We start from the raw sequence: 17,247 nt of genomic DNA, 5'->3' as shown, positions 1-17,247 counted from the left end.
GAGGGTGGAGTTGGCTTGCACCGGGGTGCTGCTGAGCTTGCAGATCCCGACTTTGGTCCTCTCATAATCATTTGGTTTAGCTTCTTCGGAGGGAAGGGGTTTGCTGTCATTAGAGAGCGATCTCGGAAGCCTGGCCACAGCGGCAGGGGCTTGCGATGGGGCGTTCTGCGGGGCATTTTCAGGGCTGATTCTTACAACCCCCGCACCTTCACTGGGTCCAGCAGCAACGGTTTCAGGATTGTTCACAAACGGCTTGCTCATATCCCTTTGACTGGAGTAATCCTGAAATGACAACGTCACATATTTTATAAAAGGAAAACAAAATAATTGGGGAATGCAAAGATCCTACGATTTTTATTTTTTTCCCCTCGGGCACAAAATGTGTGTGCTAGAACACAGGGATCAAATGTATTGCAGAATTTCGAGGTGCCCCAGCTCACCTGTTTGCCCTCTCATTCAGCGTTAATATCCTGGGGGAGAGAAGAATAAGGTTAAAGGAAAAAAAAAAAAATCAAACAAAAACCTGCACCAGCGCCTGCAAAATCAGAATGCGAGTTTAAATAAAGTGTCTCTACAGCACTGCGCCGCCAGCCCTCGTTTAGATTTCACAGCACGGCTAGAGGATGCTCCCATCCCTATCGCCAGTGTAGAAAGATTCTTTAATTTTACGCCCCATTTCCTTTCTGTCATTCAACAATGCACATCAGCTTTTTTTTTTTTTTTTTGCTTTTTTTTTTTTTTTAAATATATAAGCAATAGAGAAGCTGCCCTGTAGGCAGTCGGAGACGTAAAGGAAAAAAAAAAAGGGGGGGGGGGAAGTGAAATACTGCTGGTGAGCATTTCTGAGCTGGCTGCCACCCTTCAAAATCCGACAGCATGACAGGGAAACACAAAACCAACCAAAACCAGCTAAATATTCCTATTATTTTGTTTATGTTTTCCACTCCCACACCTCTAAAGATTTTTTTAAGCATTTCTTATTCATTAAACAGATTATTGACGACACTCCCCTACCACCCTACCCCTGCCTTTCCCTCCATCTTAAAATCATAATTTTAAAATTTTAATTTTAATTTTTAATTATTATTATCTTTTAAAAAATCGGTAGACAAACCCTATAAACCTTACCTTTTCCATCCATTTGATATTAAGAATACGCCTTCTTTTCTGAAGGTTTCACAAAACCACCCGGCACTGTTTCCAATGCAAGTTTTCTCCGCATCCTAATCCCAGTCTCCCAGCGATAAAATAAGAGGGATTCGGTCCCTGTCCGATATACTTTGGGGTACCACCGTTCTCCACCACCACTCCCCTTCCCGCGCTGGTTTCGCGGACAGCGGCCATCTGCCGGGGCATTGCGGAAAGCTCCGCGGACAGACCGCGGACAACTCCCGGAGCACCGCGAAAGGCTCTGGGGGTCAGCTCCCCTTCCGGCACCGCTTTCCCTCGCTACGCGAAAGACACCACCAGCAAGAGGGATCCAACCCCAAATTTAACGACCAACGCCCCCCTTCAACCCTTTTTAGTATCAAAGAAGAGATCCAAGCACTTACCATGCCTTAAATAGCCACCAATTGACTCAGTAGAGGTAAAACCAGCAGTACAAGCAAAACCAGCAGCACAGGGAACAGACAGACTGGATTTTGCCCAGTGGAGAGCAAAGCTTTCTATACTTCCTTGGGAAAGACTAGGTTTGCGTCAGTGCATAGCAAGGTGCCCTTCGTTTGACATTTTCTTGATAATAAGAGTTTGATAAATCATTACCCCTGGTTTCAGATTTTAAAGGGACAACACGCAGCCGGAGCGTCGGCTGCTGTCACTCACCCGGCAGCGGGATGGCGTGGTCCCTGTGACTCAGATGGGGGCTGACTGCTAAACCAGAGCCAGTAAGAGCGGGGAAGAACTTTCTTGTTGGTAATTAGAGGGAACATGTGAGAGACACGTACTACTGCACCCAAACAGAGAGACGAACGGGGAGAAACCTTCCATTTCTAACCCCCTCCCTGTTACTCTAATGTGGCATTCAGAGACGTTTACCTTCTGTTTTTTTCAATTAATTGTTTTTATTTCCCTACATTTCTGCAGTTCATAGTTGGACCAGAGATTGTATGCTTTTATATATAATGCTTATACGCATAGAAAAATTACCCATTTATATATAAATTACATATTTTTATATAAATTACATATCTATAAATATCTCCACATACTTATATGTATAGAGAATTCACTGTCAAGTGCATACAAACACATTTTAGTTGTGTCTTCCTCGCTCTCGTGGCACCAGACAAAACCATACCCTCTGTTTTGGCTGTGCCTCGAGGGGGAAACCCTCAGCCCTAATTAATTTAAAATGATTCACACAATTCACACAATTCATCAAAACTATCAGAAACAGTTAAGTGGGAGTAAAGACGATAGCAACCACAATCGAGTCGTTGGGTTTCTTCCCCCACCCATCAAAGCACTTTTCTCTGTTTGAGAACAGGGGGTGGGAGGGGGGGCGGCAATTACTCATTATTGCAAGTCAGGTGTTAACCCAGAATCGTTTCCGTCACGAAGCAATTCACCCATAACCACCTCTCGTACGTTGCTATTTGAGGGGCTTTCGCAGAGATTCGTTGCGCACAAGGTAACTTTGGTCACGCTGACAACAGTAAGATGCGCCCTTGCAAACGGGGATGCTCCCTAAGCAACCTTCCCAGTTATTCCAGCGTCAGAACTGCTGCTTCTCCGCATCCCCTCTGCTAACGTCAGCTGCTCCGGGGAGGATTTCAGGCTTAGCCTGAGCCAGTGTGCGCCTATGCGGGGAGGGGAAGTGGAAGGGAGCTATGCGAGCAGCACCACAAGCAGTTCCTGTGTGTCCTTGGCTTTAGGGGTTACTAACGCTTGTTTCACTGGACAGGGTCAATCACAAACTGGCAGTAGCCGGGATCATTCTGCAGAGCCTCGGGGTGCCCGGTGCTGTCATAGAATAATTTTGATTGGGAAAGACCTTTAAAATCATCGAGTCCAACCATTCTCTAACTCTACCAAGTCTGGTGCTAAACCATGGCCCTCAGCACCACATCACTCAAGCTTTTAAATATCTCCAGGGATGGGGATTCAGCCATCTCCCTGGGGAGCCTGTTCCAGTGTTTGAGAACCCTTTCACTGAAGAAGTTTCTTCAGTTCAAGAGCTGCAAAAGCCTCACCACGGGGCTGCGGAGCTTAGTTCCACCCAGCGCAGGCAGTTGTCCGCAGCGCCAAACTGCGGTTGGGCGCTCACTGGGGCTGCAGAACCTGCCCATCTCCCCCAGAACTCAGCCCAGCTCCTTCATATCACACCTGGGCACTGCGGCTGGAAGCAGAAATCCTCCTGTCAGGGATATGAAAGGCAGGGCGAAAGCCAAAGATACGGGAGCTAGCAAAGCAGAACGGTGAAAATCGGTTTTCACAGAAAAGATCACCCCGCCGGCCAGATGAAAAATGCCCTCGCCTTGCAGCAGAGCACTTTACAACACACCTACTACTACCGTCTTGTCCTGCTGCTGCTGCTTCCAACATGTTCAAGCACAGGGCCTTACCTATACCACAGGTATATAATTACAATACGCACATATAGATATTCTCACACATACACACTGTCCGTGTAGGTTGTTTTAAGTTCGTCTCTTCAGTTACACTCCTCTGCCTCTGTTCTACCGTCTGCTGTCCCTCTCTCTGTTCAGAATTCGAGGGACACACCCAGAAGCTGGTTTTATTGGGGAGGGGGAGAAAACGGTGGTGTTTTGCTATGTTCTTCCAGAGGAGAAGGATCTGTCGGGAGGCAGGCAGCGAACAGGGTCGTTAGCTCAGTTATGCTGCCCTTCAGATCGCATTAACGCCTCTGCAGGCATGGGACAAATTAAAAGCGACAAGGCAGCAGTCCAGGAAGAATTTTGGTCTCAAGACCCTCAAACCTCATCTGGATTCGCAGGGTTGACTTATTTTGTTTTTTCAGGAAATTGACAAAACTCATTCTTCACTTTCTTTTCTAAGCGCTATTTTTTTGCTTCTTCCATCAGCACTGAAACGTGAAATCGAAATCTCACCCCTGGAAAAGAGGAATTGATCTCCTTTACTTTCAGAAGAAGCAGGGGCACCCCTCTTGGCCTCTCACTTCCAGAAAGGGCTCTCTCGGTAGGGCACGGCCAGGGGGTCTCACTGAGGACCGGAGCCGAGGACTTGTGCTTGGACAAGAGGGAAACCCCCAGAGAAATTCGTTCGGATTTCAGACGTGAATCTTTTTCCTAACTCTTCTGGCGATGGAGAGTGTAAATGGAGTGTCCCCAGCGCCCTGCTCATTCTCCATCCAGGCTTCAGATGGAGTCACCTGCCCAGGTCCGAAATGCTTAGTTCGGAATTATAGATCCCCTCAATACCAAACAAATCCCTCCAAGGTGAGGTTTCAACGCCCCAGTTAACCACCAATAAGTTCATTAAAATGACTTTTCTCATCGTTCCTACCAAACGCCTGTCCCGGGGCCGAATCCCCCTCCACAGCCTTGAGCACGTATCCAAGGAATGAAGGAAAAGTACCTGGCTGCAGCTCCCACCAAACACTCACCAAGCTCTCCCTCTCTCTGTGTGTATGTGTGTGGGGTCATTCCACCCCCGAATAAGCCTGCCCTGTCTGGAGGAGTTCCTGCCCGCTTCTCAAAACCGTGGCCACCGGTACAGGTCCCCACGGGCCACCCCCATTGGTGATGGGATGGGAAGGGGGAAGGTCATAGTCCTGGGGAAAAAAAAAAAAGAAAGAAAAAGAAGAAAAAAAAGGAAGACACACACCCCACCTCACTCCCCCCATTCCCCGAACCAGCTCTTTATGGGCGGCCTGTTTGCGGTAGTCCCCGCGCAGAAGCAAGGCTGCCAGCAAACCCGCATTCTCCGCAGCCTGCGGAGCGGGCGAGCAAGTGCCTCCGTCTTAATTACTTTGTCAAGGATGAAAAATAGCAATTGATTTCTATTTCGTGCCTGGCTCGTCATCCCTCCTCCGCCCCTGCCCCCTCTTTGTGGGCAGGCAAACGCGCAAACGAAGAGGTAGAGCTGGCACTGGGGGAAGGGCGTCGGACTGTGCCGGGACACCCCAGAGCCCGCTGCCTCGGAGGATGCATTCTCGTCCCCCCTTCCCTCATAATGAGCACTCCTGCCTTTACACCGCATTCGCACCTCAGCGTACTTCAGCGGGGGAAAAAAAAACCCAAACAAATACAAACTCAATCCTCCCCCCCAACCAATAAAACCAAACAAGTCAGACAGTAGCGAGAGACGACATTTCTCAAAAAAAAAAAAAAAAAAAAAAAAAAGACAAAACAAACCAAACCCAAAAAAGCCCCAAAAAACCCAAAAAACCCAAAACCCAAACACGCCTACAGACAGCCCCGGGTTCCCTTCTCTGCCATACAATCCCTGTTTTGGCTACTTTATAACGGGGTTAAACACTGCAGCTATTGCTCTTGAACTTGTCTGCCTTCCTTCCCACTGAAAAGTTGGCCTAAAACTGATGGAGGCAGCGGCAGTATGAAACTGCACCCTCTTCCCCACCCGTTTTCTCCCGGCATTTCCAGCCGCAGCCTTCACACCCTCCGCCAGCAGCCACCCTCCATCCCGGCATGGCACACAGCGCAGTAACCCACGCACGGGAGCTTTCCTTCCTCCCTCCGCTCCCTGGTCACACCTTTGTTTGTTTCCCCACCTTTTTTGTTTTGTTTTGGTTTGGTTTTTTTCCTTCTGTTTTTTTTTGTTTTGGTTTGGTTTTTTTTTTGGCACACAGCTTTCCAGCAAACTCAGCGAAAGCCTCTTTGGTGGGATTCCCCACCAGAGCTCAGCCTTTTAAACTCTCCCTTAAGGCTAAAAGGCAAATACAATAGTCAGGATGAGGAAGGCTGTGAGGACCTCAGGGAATGCCTTTAAATACCCAGTTAGGACATGCGATTGAAGAGCCGTTTTGTTAAAAGCAATTGGATTCGAGAGGTGTTAAACGTTCTCTCTCAAGTGCCCTGATTCCATCAGTACTTCGTGGATTTGACGTGCAGTCAAATGTGTTTCCATCCCATCGTTACACTTCAGAGTGGGTTACAGTGAAGCCAGGCAAGTCCCCAGCAAGTGCCAGGAGCTCTTTCTGCAGCCGGAGAGATGGGCAGATCCCCGTCGGGTCTCAGACCCAATCTCCAGCTGCTCTCTGGGGAATTAACCTGCTTTCACCCAGGGAGTGGAAATTGTACAGAGAAATTCCAGTGTTGGGTAACTTGGACACGTTAATATATATAATGTCTTAATATATATAATGCCTTTCCTTAGAACCAAAGGTTTTAAACCATTTTAACGATTTAACTACAGCAATACATAAGGCAAAGCCAAGAGGAATATTGTGTTCACTCAGCTGAGCTAGAAATCAGAAACAGCAAAAGCAGGCATCAATGAGTCAGATCTTGCAAAGTGATTCTTCACCTTCAATTTTTTTCTATTTCCCTTTTCATTCTGTCCATATACATGATTTTTATAGCTTTAGTTCAACAGAGCAGTTTTCCTGTGCACAGAGCATGGATCTTTTCTTAAGACAAAGATTCACCTTATCAGGCTGCAGTACTTTGCCTCTCTCAGTTAATTATGTCCATATAATGAAGAGACTGTAAAATCTCTCAAGTGATAATTACCTGTTATTTCTCCCCTGTGAAATGCCTCAGGCTGATCCTGCTATTTATTAGCTGTCCTGTACACTTTCTGATGAGCTGGCTTCCAATTGCCTTCACCCACATCACTCACTGGCTGGCCCTTGGATGTTCAGATTATCAAAAAAAAAAAAAAAAAGAAAATCTGGTATCCTAAATTGTGAAAAGGAGTTGGTTTGCTGAGAGATTTAACTCCTTCAGTGGAGCTCACTGTACATAACAGAATTAACAGAAAGAGGGGATCAGCTGGGGAAAAAAACAAGCATCTGGAGGAAATTTCTGCACCACTGGCCAGGCATTTGTGCTCCTAACAGCCATTTAACCCATGCATAGATGCTTCCTCATTTGTCCAGACATTTGCCTTAACCACAGGGCACCATTGGCACAAATTTGAATCCTCACTTTTGCAATAGTACAATGCTTAAAAAAACCCAACCAACCAAACAAAAAAAAACCCCAAACCCAACAACCAACACATAGTTAATGGAAAACGTTAAGTAGATGCTCCAAATTTGTTTCCACAATTTACCTACATGCAATCAAGTCAAGCATATTTTTTTCTGGTGCTGTGACACTAAACCCAGCCCAGTCACTCAGCCTAACACTTCTCCTATTCATGTAAGAATGCACCTGTACCTTACACTGCAAACAGGATAAAAAGACATCTTTTTGAACCAGGGATGCTCAAAACTGGATTGAGAGTAGTAGCTTCTAACTGTGCACAATAAAGTAGGGTTAGCACAGAGAATAAGCTTCCTTAAACCCATTCTGGCTCTGGGCAGGGAGAGCTGCTGAAGTACCACATAATGGAGCACTCTGTGGAGCAATCCAAGTGCTTCTCCAGATCATCACCCAGGTTGCTTGCTCTCACTCTTGGCACAAATGTGGATGGAGAGTGGCTGTGGCAACCACGCTACAGAGAGGTTGGAATGGGAGCAGATCCTGGCTGTGAGAAGAATGTGGCAGCTGCCCCAGTACCAGACAGAGCAGGTCAGGGAGATAAGGACAAGGAGCTACACATGGAGGAAAACTGAACCCCAGCACATCCACAGGGGAGGTTCTTGTGAACTGCAGAAAGGTGCCTAAAACACCTGCAAGGTTCTTTTGCTTGGCAAAGGAGGAAAGTTTTGGAGCACAGAGACTCATTGCTCAGCTGTAAAGCATCAGCTTAGCTAAATTTCAATATTAGTGAAGATTCACACTCTAAACATCACTGTCTGAAAAGACCAATTCTCCCAACAGTGGTGTCTTGGTCCTTTGATTAAATAGTCCCATTTTAAGTAAAAAAAAAAAAATCATACTCATGTAACTACTTCCTAGAATTCTAGAATGGTTTGGGTTGGAAGAGACCTTAAAGATCATCTTGTTCCAACTTCCTTGCCATGGGGAGGGACACCTCCCACTAGCCCAGGTTGTCTCATCCAACCTGGTCTTGAACACCACTGTCAAGACCCTTGTGCCAGCCACTCAGATCCCCAAAGCAGTACTTCAGTGTTTCATAAAGTCATGATGGTCATTGGAGTTTCTGACTGGGGGGTGGGGGGGGCTGGAGAGGAAGAGGCAAGCCTTAAACTTGTTTTGTGCTGTCTCATAGGAAGTTCTTGGTTTTTTTAAACCAGATTGCTCTGTATTCTTTTTTTTTTTTTTTTTGCTTCCTTCTTCACTGTGAAAGGGGGAAATCCCCAATCCATAGTGAATTTGGTACAGCAATTGCCATGCAGGGATAACAAAACTGTGATCTACCAGCATGAATAAAAATCCCACACATCATCTTGCAGAGTACCAGATGAAAACACTCATGTGTCCAGGGTTGGTAAGTCAACCCAGTGTTGGGATTTCAGTCCAAATCAGTGAGTGGGTTGTAGGACATTCACAGGAACACTGAATTTCTAAGGCTGAATAATAAATGCTAGGGGTGAATCTTCAGCTACAGCTTCTCTCATGGGGACACCCATGTGGAGGACACTAGTAATGACCTCTTCCTGAACCAAGTGGTCCCAGCACACTTGGAACACCTCTATGGGAATACACTGATCAACTAATTGCAGATTTCCAGTGTAAAGTCCAGAGAGACTAAGCCTTGGGTACGAGAGAGCTGGGTATGTCAGCACTGTGGCAGCAGGGAACCACCCCATGGTTGAGGAACAGCAGATAAGGACTTATTACAGAGCCACTTTTCAGCTCCATTACACCCTCAGATGGCTCAAAGGGGCTGGCATCACAGCAGAGAATCTGCCTTACAGCTTGTACACATGTGGCTGTTATTCAAAGCCTCCTCAGCTGTTAATCAAAGCTACATCATCCCACAATGTCTGCACCTCACCAAGCACAGACCTGTGCTCTACAGCCCCACAGTGCTGCTTCTGGTTGTGCTGAACTGGACTTGAACTGTAGCATACTTTCACCCTGAATTCCAAAGTGAGAACCCCAGTAAGATTTGCAATTTAAAAAATTACATTACAGACACAGTTTACTCCCCAAGACAATCTGTGCATTCCATTCAGGGTACTGGGTTTAAACCAGGCACTGAATTGCTTAAAAACAGTTAGAAAAAACAAGCTTCTACCAGCTGACATTCCAAGATCAGGCTCCAGCATTGCCTGGAGCATAAATCTTCAAGCAGCTAGGATGACACTGCTCTCCTAAGTCAGACACTCACCTCAGAAGCAAACCTTTACTGCATACCTGAGATCCTGAATTATCTGAATGGCCACTTGGTTAATTCCTATGGCTCATCTTCTGGAATTCTGGGTAGCTTCAACATTGGCTCCAAATATACTTACTGCATCCTGAAAAATTCACACGAACCACTACCTCAGGTGATGAGAAACTGAAGCCAGACCTAAGAGTCAAGATCATTTTCATATTAAGCTGCCCAGCTCACTCCTACACTTGTCAGTGAGATGCTGAGAGAGGTGGGAAAAGATCACCAGAGTTATTTCAATAGCTAGTTTCTCCTGAGTATCTTTTTTTTATTTACTCTTTCTTTGCCCCTTCCTACTAAAGCCACATTTACCTGGGACACTCAGAGGATGTTTTCTCATCACATTGCCAAGAACTTCAAAAATAGTTAAATACCATAATTTCTGCAGCTGAAGAAGCAAACAGACCCAGCACACACTGGAGAAGGGAGGAGCCTCCAGGGATGACATGAGACTGGAGCTTAGCTCTCCCACCAGCCTCCCAGGTGACCTCAGGCACATCAACTGAGAGTTTGACTGAATGTGGGCAGTAACATCTGTTCTCTCCCCTCCTGTTCAGCAACGTACTCTTCTGAGATCAGGTCTGACTCTGAGGACCCAAACCACTTCCATACCCCTTTGTGTGACCTCTCAAGTAGAGAGGCCAACAGTCTGGGCTAATAGCATTTATACAGGCAACCTGAAAAAGTATTATCTACCTTAATTCTAGGCAAATGCATGAGTACAAGGAGTTGAAACCTTCCCACTCCAAAAAACTCTGCTCTGTTGCTTTGAGACTAAGCCTCCAGTTCTCTTCAAATTGATCAAACAAACCAAAACAAACCAAACAGCCAAAAAAGAGGGAAACCTGCAATTCACATACCTGCACCTCCTGCATTGTGATTGTAACGTCTCTTACAACCATAAAGTATCCCCTTTTAATTGTAACAGGGCAAATGGATTAAAAAAGGACATTTTTCATATGATGAAAGGCCTGGAGGAGACTTTTTGACAGTGGAACAATCAAACAGTTACTTCACAGAATCATAGAATGTTAGGGGTTGGAAGGAGCCTCAAAGGATCATCCAGTCCAACTCCCCTGCCAGAGCAGGATCACCTAGAGCAGAAACACATCCAGGCAGGGTTTGAATATCTCCAGAGAGAGAGACTCCACAAGACCCCTGGGCAGCCTGTTCCAGTGTTCTGTCACCCTCACAGTGAAAAAATGTTTCCTCCTGTTTCCATGGAACTTCCTATGCCTCAACTTCCACCACTGCCCCTTGTGCTGGCATTGGGCATCACCCAGCAGAGCCTGGCTCCAGCCTCTGGGCACTCACCCTGCACATCTTTATCAACATGAATGAGGTCACCTCTCAGTCTCCTCCTCTCCAGGCTAAAGAGCCCTCAGCTCCCTCAGGCTCTCCTCATAAGGAAGATGTTCCACTCCTTTCATCATCTTTGTGGCTCTGTGCTGCACTCTCTCTTGTAGCTCCCTGCCCCTCTTGAACTGAGGGGCCCAGAACTGGACACAATATTCCAGATGAGGCCTCAGCAAGGCAGAGTAGAGGGGGAGGAGAACCTCTCTCGACCTACTCACCACAGCCCTTCTAATATACCCCAGGCTGCCCTTGGCCTTCTTGGCCACCAGAGCACATTGCTGGCTCATGGTCAACCTTCCACCCACTAGGACCCCCAGGTCCTTTTCCCTTTCACTGCTCTCCAGCAGGTCAGTCTCCAACCTATCCTGACAGCTGGGGTTGTTCTTTCCCAGGTGCAAGACTCTATGCTTGCCCTTGTTGAACTTCATTCAGTTGCTTTTCTGTTCTGCCACCTCACTCTGGCTGTGGGATTTGGCCAGGTGAGGAGAGCAGGTCTGCTGACTCACTGATGCTGTCACTATCCCTGTCCCCAGTGAGGCAAGAGCCACAGGGCTACACAAACTAGGTCTTGCATGGTATGGTCAAACATGAGGGACAATTTATACCTGCACAGATGTATGCAGTATATCCATCTGGACAAGCTAATTACTTCAGTGTCAGCATTCTCAACCCTCTTATGTCAGAGGAAATTTTTCAGAGCAGCAGTCATCCCTTCATAAAAACTGTTACAAAACAAACAACACAGAGACATCTTTGATCTAGAAGATTGCTCCTGCTTCTTTCTACCCAGTTTGCTCACCTTCAAGCAACACACCATCACTCACCTTTGAGCAACAACATTAAGATAGACAAATGAAATTGATTTTGATGTCTGGAGACTTTAACCTGGAGAATTTCACAGGACTTGGCCAGACATTCCTTTCTCCAAAGTCCTATTAGGATTGACAGTTATTAGTTGGTTTCACTTCAGACACAAACAAACAAAGCCTGCTTGATCTGTAGCAGGCAGAGAGGCAAATTCTGGGTATCCCACAGCCCTGATTGAGGAAAAGCAAGGAAACCCCAAAGAAAGTGAAGCAGCACATAAATACAGGCTTCAATACAATCCTGATCAAGACAAACACAATTTGGAAGCATATGTCAGATACAGGAGAAAAAAAAAAATCCCAAACCAAACCCAGGCTGGATAATTAAAAAAAGAGTACCAAAGAGTACAGTCCAAGGAGGAGTAGCAAAAAGGTCTGCAAGACAAAACTGGTTTTTAATTGTTTTTACAGAGATGATCCAGACACTACCAGCAGCTCATGGGATCAGCTAACAGAGGGAGCAGTGCCCCAGGATCTCTTTAAGTTTTATTTATTTCTTTGAACACAGCAGGAACTGTTGCAAAACTCAGATCTAGTTAAAAGAGGCAAGAGGACTTGGTGTATGGCTTCCCACTGGGTAGTCCCAGGCAAGAGAAAGAGTGGTGTGTGTACACAGCACTTACTTTTGGTGTGATTACCTAGAAAGCTTGTACCTGGAGCCAGAGTAGTAGAGACACAGAAGGTTCTTATGACCCTTTCACATCCCACACAGTCAGAGGGAAGCAGCTGGTGCAAACCACAGTGCAGAGGATGTGCTAGAGAAAGGCTGAGTGTCATCCCTGTGATGTAGAGCTGGCCTTTCCTCAGACCCACACAGAACCTCCTGTAAAAACCCCCCAGGTCTTAGCTCCTGCTCTCCCTTCTGTTTCCATGCTACTGAGCATGAAAAATAGCTTCACAGTATAAGCTGCAACAGACTGTCAGGGACTGAAGGGGGAAAAAGAAATAGGACTTGCAGAGGCTTCAGGGAAATTCAGGAGAATACAATGAGTTCTGGTGACTGTTTTTTTGAACCACACAGAGTTCTAAGTTGAGATAATGACTCTGCTTGGGTCCAGAAAAGTATTATATTGCCTTTTGTCAACTTTCCCTCCCATCCATACTATTGCTGCCATCAAGGCATCTGCATCACTTTCCTTAATTCAGCTTCAGTTGTAGAGAAAAGTGTAAATTACACTTCATAGAATGGCTTAGGTTGGAGGGGACCTCAGAGATCCTCTACTCCAACCTCCCTGCCACTGGCAGGGACACCTCTCAACTAGACTTAGCTGCTCAAGGCTTCATCCAACCTGGCCTTGAACACCCTGAGGCAGGAGGCATCCACAACCTTCCTGGGCAGCCTATTGTAGAGTCTCACCAACCTTGTACTGAACACCTTCTTCCTAAGATCCAGTCTAAGCCTACTCTCCCTCAGCCTAAAACCATTCCCCCTTGTCCTGTCTCTAGACACCCTTATGAAAAGTCCCTCTCCAGCCTTCCTGTAGGATCCCCTCAGGTATTGCAAGGCAGCTCTAAGGTCCCCCTGGAGTCTTCTCTTCTCCAGGCTGAACAGCTCCAGCTCCCCCAGCCTATCCCCACAGCAGAGGTGTTCCAGCTAAGTAACTCCTGCTAAGATTTTATTCTTTATGGAAGGCAGGGAAGAGCAAGCAGAGGTAAGACACTGTGGAAAGAGACCATGCCTTTAAAAAAGATGCACACAACAGATCTGCTTTGGTCCCCATCGTTTCTGGTTCTCCACACCAGTGTCTTTTCAAAGAGACTGGTGAAATATTGCATAGTAAATGTCAAACAACCAAATCAAAGTTTGACCCTGGACCACTTCCCTTCTCCTAAACACTGCAAACTGCACATATCAAAGAGTGAATGCCGATGGGGAAAGTGATTTGAAAAGTGGTGTTTGTCCTCTTCCAAAAGACTGGCACAGTGCAGTGGTTTTATTGCAGCTGGCAACAACAGAATTTGCTGAAAGTAGATTGACTTACTGAAAACCAGGTCTGCAGCACTGGTAATACATTGGCCACTGACTACTGGGAATGGCTTCCCTTTTGCTGGCAATGCTATAAAAAAGATGTTCAGACACATGGAATTACTGAAAACTGTCAAGCACAGAATGGTCCCAGAGGAGCCTTGGCAGAACTCAGGAACAACACTCATGTTCTGGTAGGCATGTTTTATCAACACCCCACTTAAATTCCCCTGTAAGTTTGTTGAATGCCTTTCCCCAATTCTGTAGACCATCAAGGCATTATTTTTTTGCTGGGAATAAATCCCCATGGTGTGACTTGTAACTGCTCAGTCACCACTTGCTTATCCCTCTGACTGAAGGCAGGGTTTCAGATGGCAGCTACCAAAGCAGGCTATGAGATGATCTCAGGGTGCTGATTTTGCTGTGGTTTCCCTGTTGACAGCTCCCTCATCCAATTCCTTCAATAATGTCTCAATTACTTCACAAGTAATTAACTGTCATATGGATGACTAAGTCAGGCATGAAGCATCTGATTCAAAACTATAATTGTGTGAGGGAAAAAAAAAAAAAAACCCAACAACCAAACATAAAATTGCATTAAGGGATGGGCTGAACCCTCACCCTAACTCCACACTGTAATCCAGAGCTAGATGTTGAATCCAGGCTTTAACTGGAGTTGACCAAAACAATGCATTAAAAGGCAGACTTGAAAGCCATGAAAAACTGCTTGTGCTTTTTCCCCCCCTCTTTTTAATATAAGAAGAGGGGGGGAAAAAAGCGTGATGTGTTTTAAATATTGAAACACAGACCAAGTTTTTAGGAAGAAGTCATATCCAGAAAGACTGTTTTAGAGAAAACAATCTTAAATCATCTTTCAGAAAGACAGTACACCGAGGGGCCTTCACTGAGGCTTTTCAGAAAGGTGAACTCCTGTAAGAACAAACTCAGTCTCAGCAGAGCAATTAAAAAAAAATCACTTCAGAAAATGTTGATCACAGCTGAACAGAAGGAGATCATCATTTTTCCCTCAACATCCTCTACTTCTGACAGCAATAATCATTCTTGGAATGTGCATAAGAGCCATGAGGATGCTTAGGGCACTTGAGCATCTCCCCTGTGAAGAGAGACTGAGAGCCCTGGGGCTGTTTAGTCTGGAGAAAAGAAGGCTGAGAGGGATCTGATCAATGTCTATCAATAGCTGAGGGGTGGGGGTCAAGTGGAGGGGGCCAGGCTCTTTTGAGTGGTTCACAGTGATAAGACAAGGAACAATAGGTTCAAACTTGAACATGGAAGGTTTCACCTCACCGTGAGAAGAAACTTCGTTAGAGTGAGGGTGACAGAGCCCTGGAACAGGCTGCCCAGGGGGGTTGTGGAGTCTCCTTCTCTGGAGAGTTTCATAACTCACCTGGATGCATTCCTGTGCAGACTACCCTAAGTGATCCTGCTCTGGCAGGGGGGTTGGACCTGATGATCTTTTGAGGCCCCCTTCCAACCTCTGATATACTGTGAGACTGTGATAATTCCATGAAACCACTCTCCTTCCATCTTCCTTACTTGGCTGTCAATTGCAAGAGATGTTGGTTTGTCCTAGGTGACAAACAAAACAGATTGCAGACACCCATCTCCAGCAAGGTTGCACAGTCCAGGGTGATGTCATTTGGTACCCTAAAGGTGGTGACAATGACAGGCAAAGCAATGGCAAGAGCAGCATTCTCTTTGCTCTGCTCTGGGGAGACCTCACCTGGAGTGTTGTCTATAAGTCTGGAGCTCTCAATACAAGAAGGACATGGACCTGATGGAGAGAGTCCAGAGGAGGACCATGAAAACGATCAGAGGGTTAGAGCAGCTCTGCTATGAGGACAGGCTGAGGGAGCTGGGGGTGTTCAGCCTGGAGAAGAGAAGGCTCCAGGGAGACTTAATAGCAGCCTGCAAGTACCTTAATGAGTCTAATGAGGAAGGATAAAGAGAGACTGTTTACAAAAGCCTGCAGTGACAGGACAAGGGGCAACGGCTTCAAACTAGGGAAGAGCAGATTTAAGTTGGGTATCAGGAAGACGTTCTTGACTATGAGGGTGGTGGAACACTGGAACAGGTTGCCCAGGGAGGTGGCTGAGGCCCCTTCCCTGGAGACATTCAAGGTGAGGCTCAACAGGGCCCTGGGCAACCTGATCAAGTTGGGGATATCTCTGCTGACTGCAGGGAGGTCAGACTGGATAACCTTTGGAGGTCCCTTCCAGTCCTGACTATTCTATGATCTACCTCTAGGGACACTGCCTACTATCTGTTGCTCTGTTTTGGGGTCTACATAGATGTAACAGTTGTGAATGCACTGAACACACAATGCTCCCAAAAGGAACATCAATGCATCTCTTAACACAAGGCAAGAGACCTGAGCTCCCCACAGCTTCACCTTCTCAGTGGCAGGCTTTGCATTCTTTGTGGTTTCAATTCACCAGCAAGCTCTGTAGCACAGCTGTAACATCTGAGGTGTGGAGAAGTCCTTCTTCTCCTCACATCCAATTTTTCAGCTGAGTAGACTTTGGGTCATGAAGATTCAGTGTTGTGGCAGAAGTCAATATTACTAAGAAACTCTCTCTCTTCAGTGCTCTTCCCTTTGCATAACCCACCAGATGCTTTAATCCAAGTTCAATTCTACTTACTGAACCCTACTTATATTTCAGGCATAATTACCTGAACTGTCACTATCCAAACTGGACCAACACTTCTTCAAGGGAGCTCCCTTTGTGGTACATGCTACCCAGGACCTGTAGTACCCCAGCATGTCCCTCACCAGCTCTCCTTTCTCTCCTGCCACCCTCGAGCTCCTGCTTTCAGCCAGGCAGACCACAATCCACAGGCAGATGTCAGGCAGTAAAAGTTGGTAACTCTAAGCAAGACAGACTTTAGAAACTATTGCAAATAGCAGTCCCAGCAGGGGATCACAGAATTAACCAGGTTGGAAAAGACCTTCAGGATCATTAAGTCCAACCTATCACCCAACACCATCTAATCAACTAAACCATGGCACTAAGTGCCTCTTCCAGTCTGATTGCAAACACTTCCAGGGACAGTGACTCCACCACCTCCCTAGGCAGCCCATTCCCATGGCCAATCTCTCTTTCTGGGAAGAATTTCTTCCTCACATCCAGCCCAAACCTCCCCTGGTGCAGCTTGAGACTGTGTCCTCTCCTTCTGTCACTGATTGCCTGAGAGAAGAGACCAACCCCCACCTGGCTACAGCCTCCCTTCAGGTAGTTGTACCACAGGGATGGTACTAAGGAGCTGGCCAAGCCTGTATGCACTTGTGTGGACAGCACTGAATGAACTGTGTCCATTCTAGAGATTTTAACTTTTTTGTTTGTTTGTTTGTTTTAAATCCAGGTCAATAACCATATACTGTGGCTACCAGTGGCTAAAGGGGAAACAAATTTAAGCCAGGTGTGATACTGAGAGGAGCAGACAGATGATATTCTGGTAACATGGCATTATGACCAGGAGGTAGAATTTCATCAGGGGAAATTTCCCAAGTGTGAGTCTGTTGTAAGTGACTGAATCACTCACCTCCTTGTTACTCACTGCACACGACTATTGTCTACAGATATTACAGAATCATAGAATGGTTTGGGTTGGAAGGGACCTCCAAAGGTCAGCTAGTCCAACACA

This window comes from Indicator indicator, chromosome 21 (assembly GCF_027791375.1).
Source record: "Indicator indicator isolate 239-I01 chromosome 21, UM_Iind_1.1, whole genome shotgun sequence".
Classification (NCBI taxonomy): Eukaryota; Metazoa; Chordata; class Aves; order Piciformes; family Indicatoridae; genus Indicator; species Indicator indicator.
The sequence above is the reverse complement of the archived record's forward strand: the minus strand, read 5'-3'. Positions refer to the sequence as shown.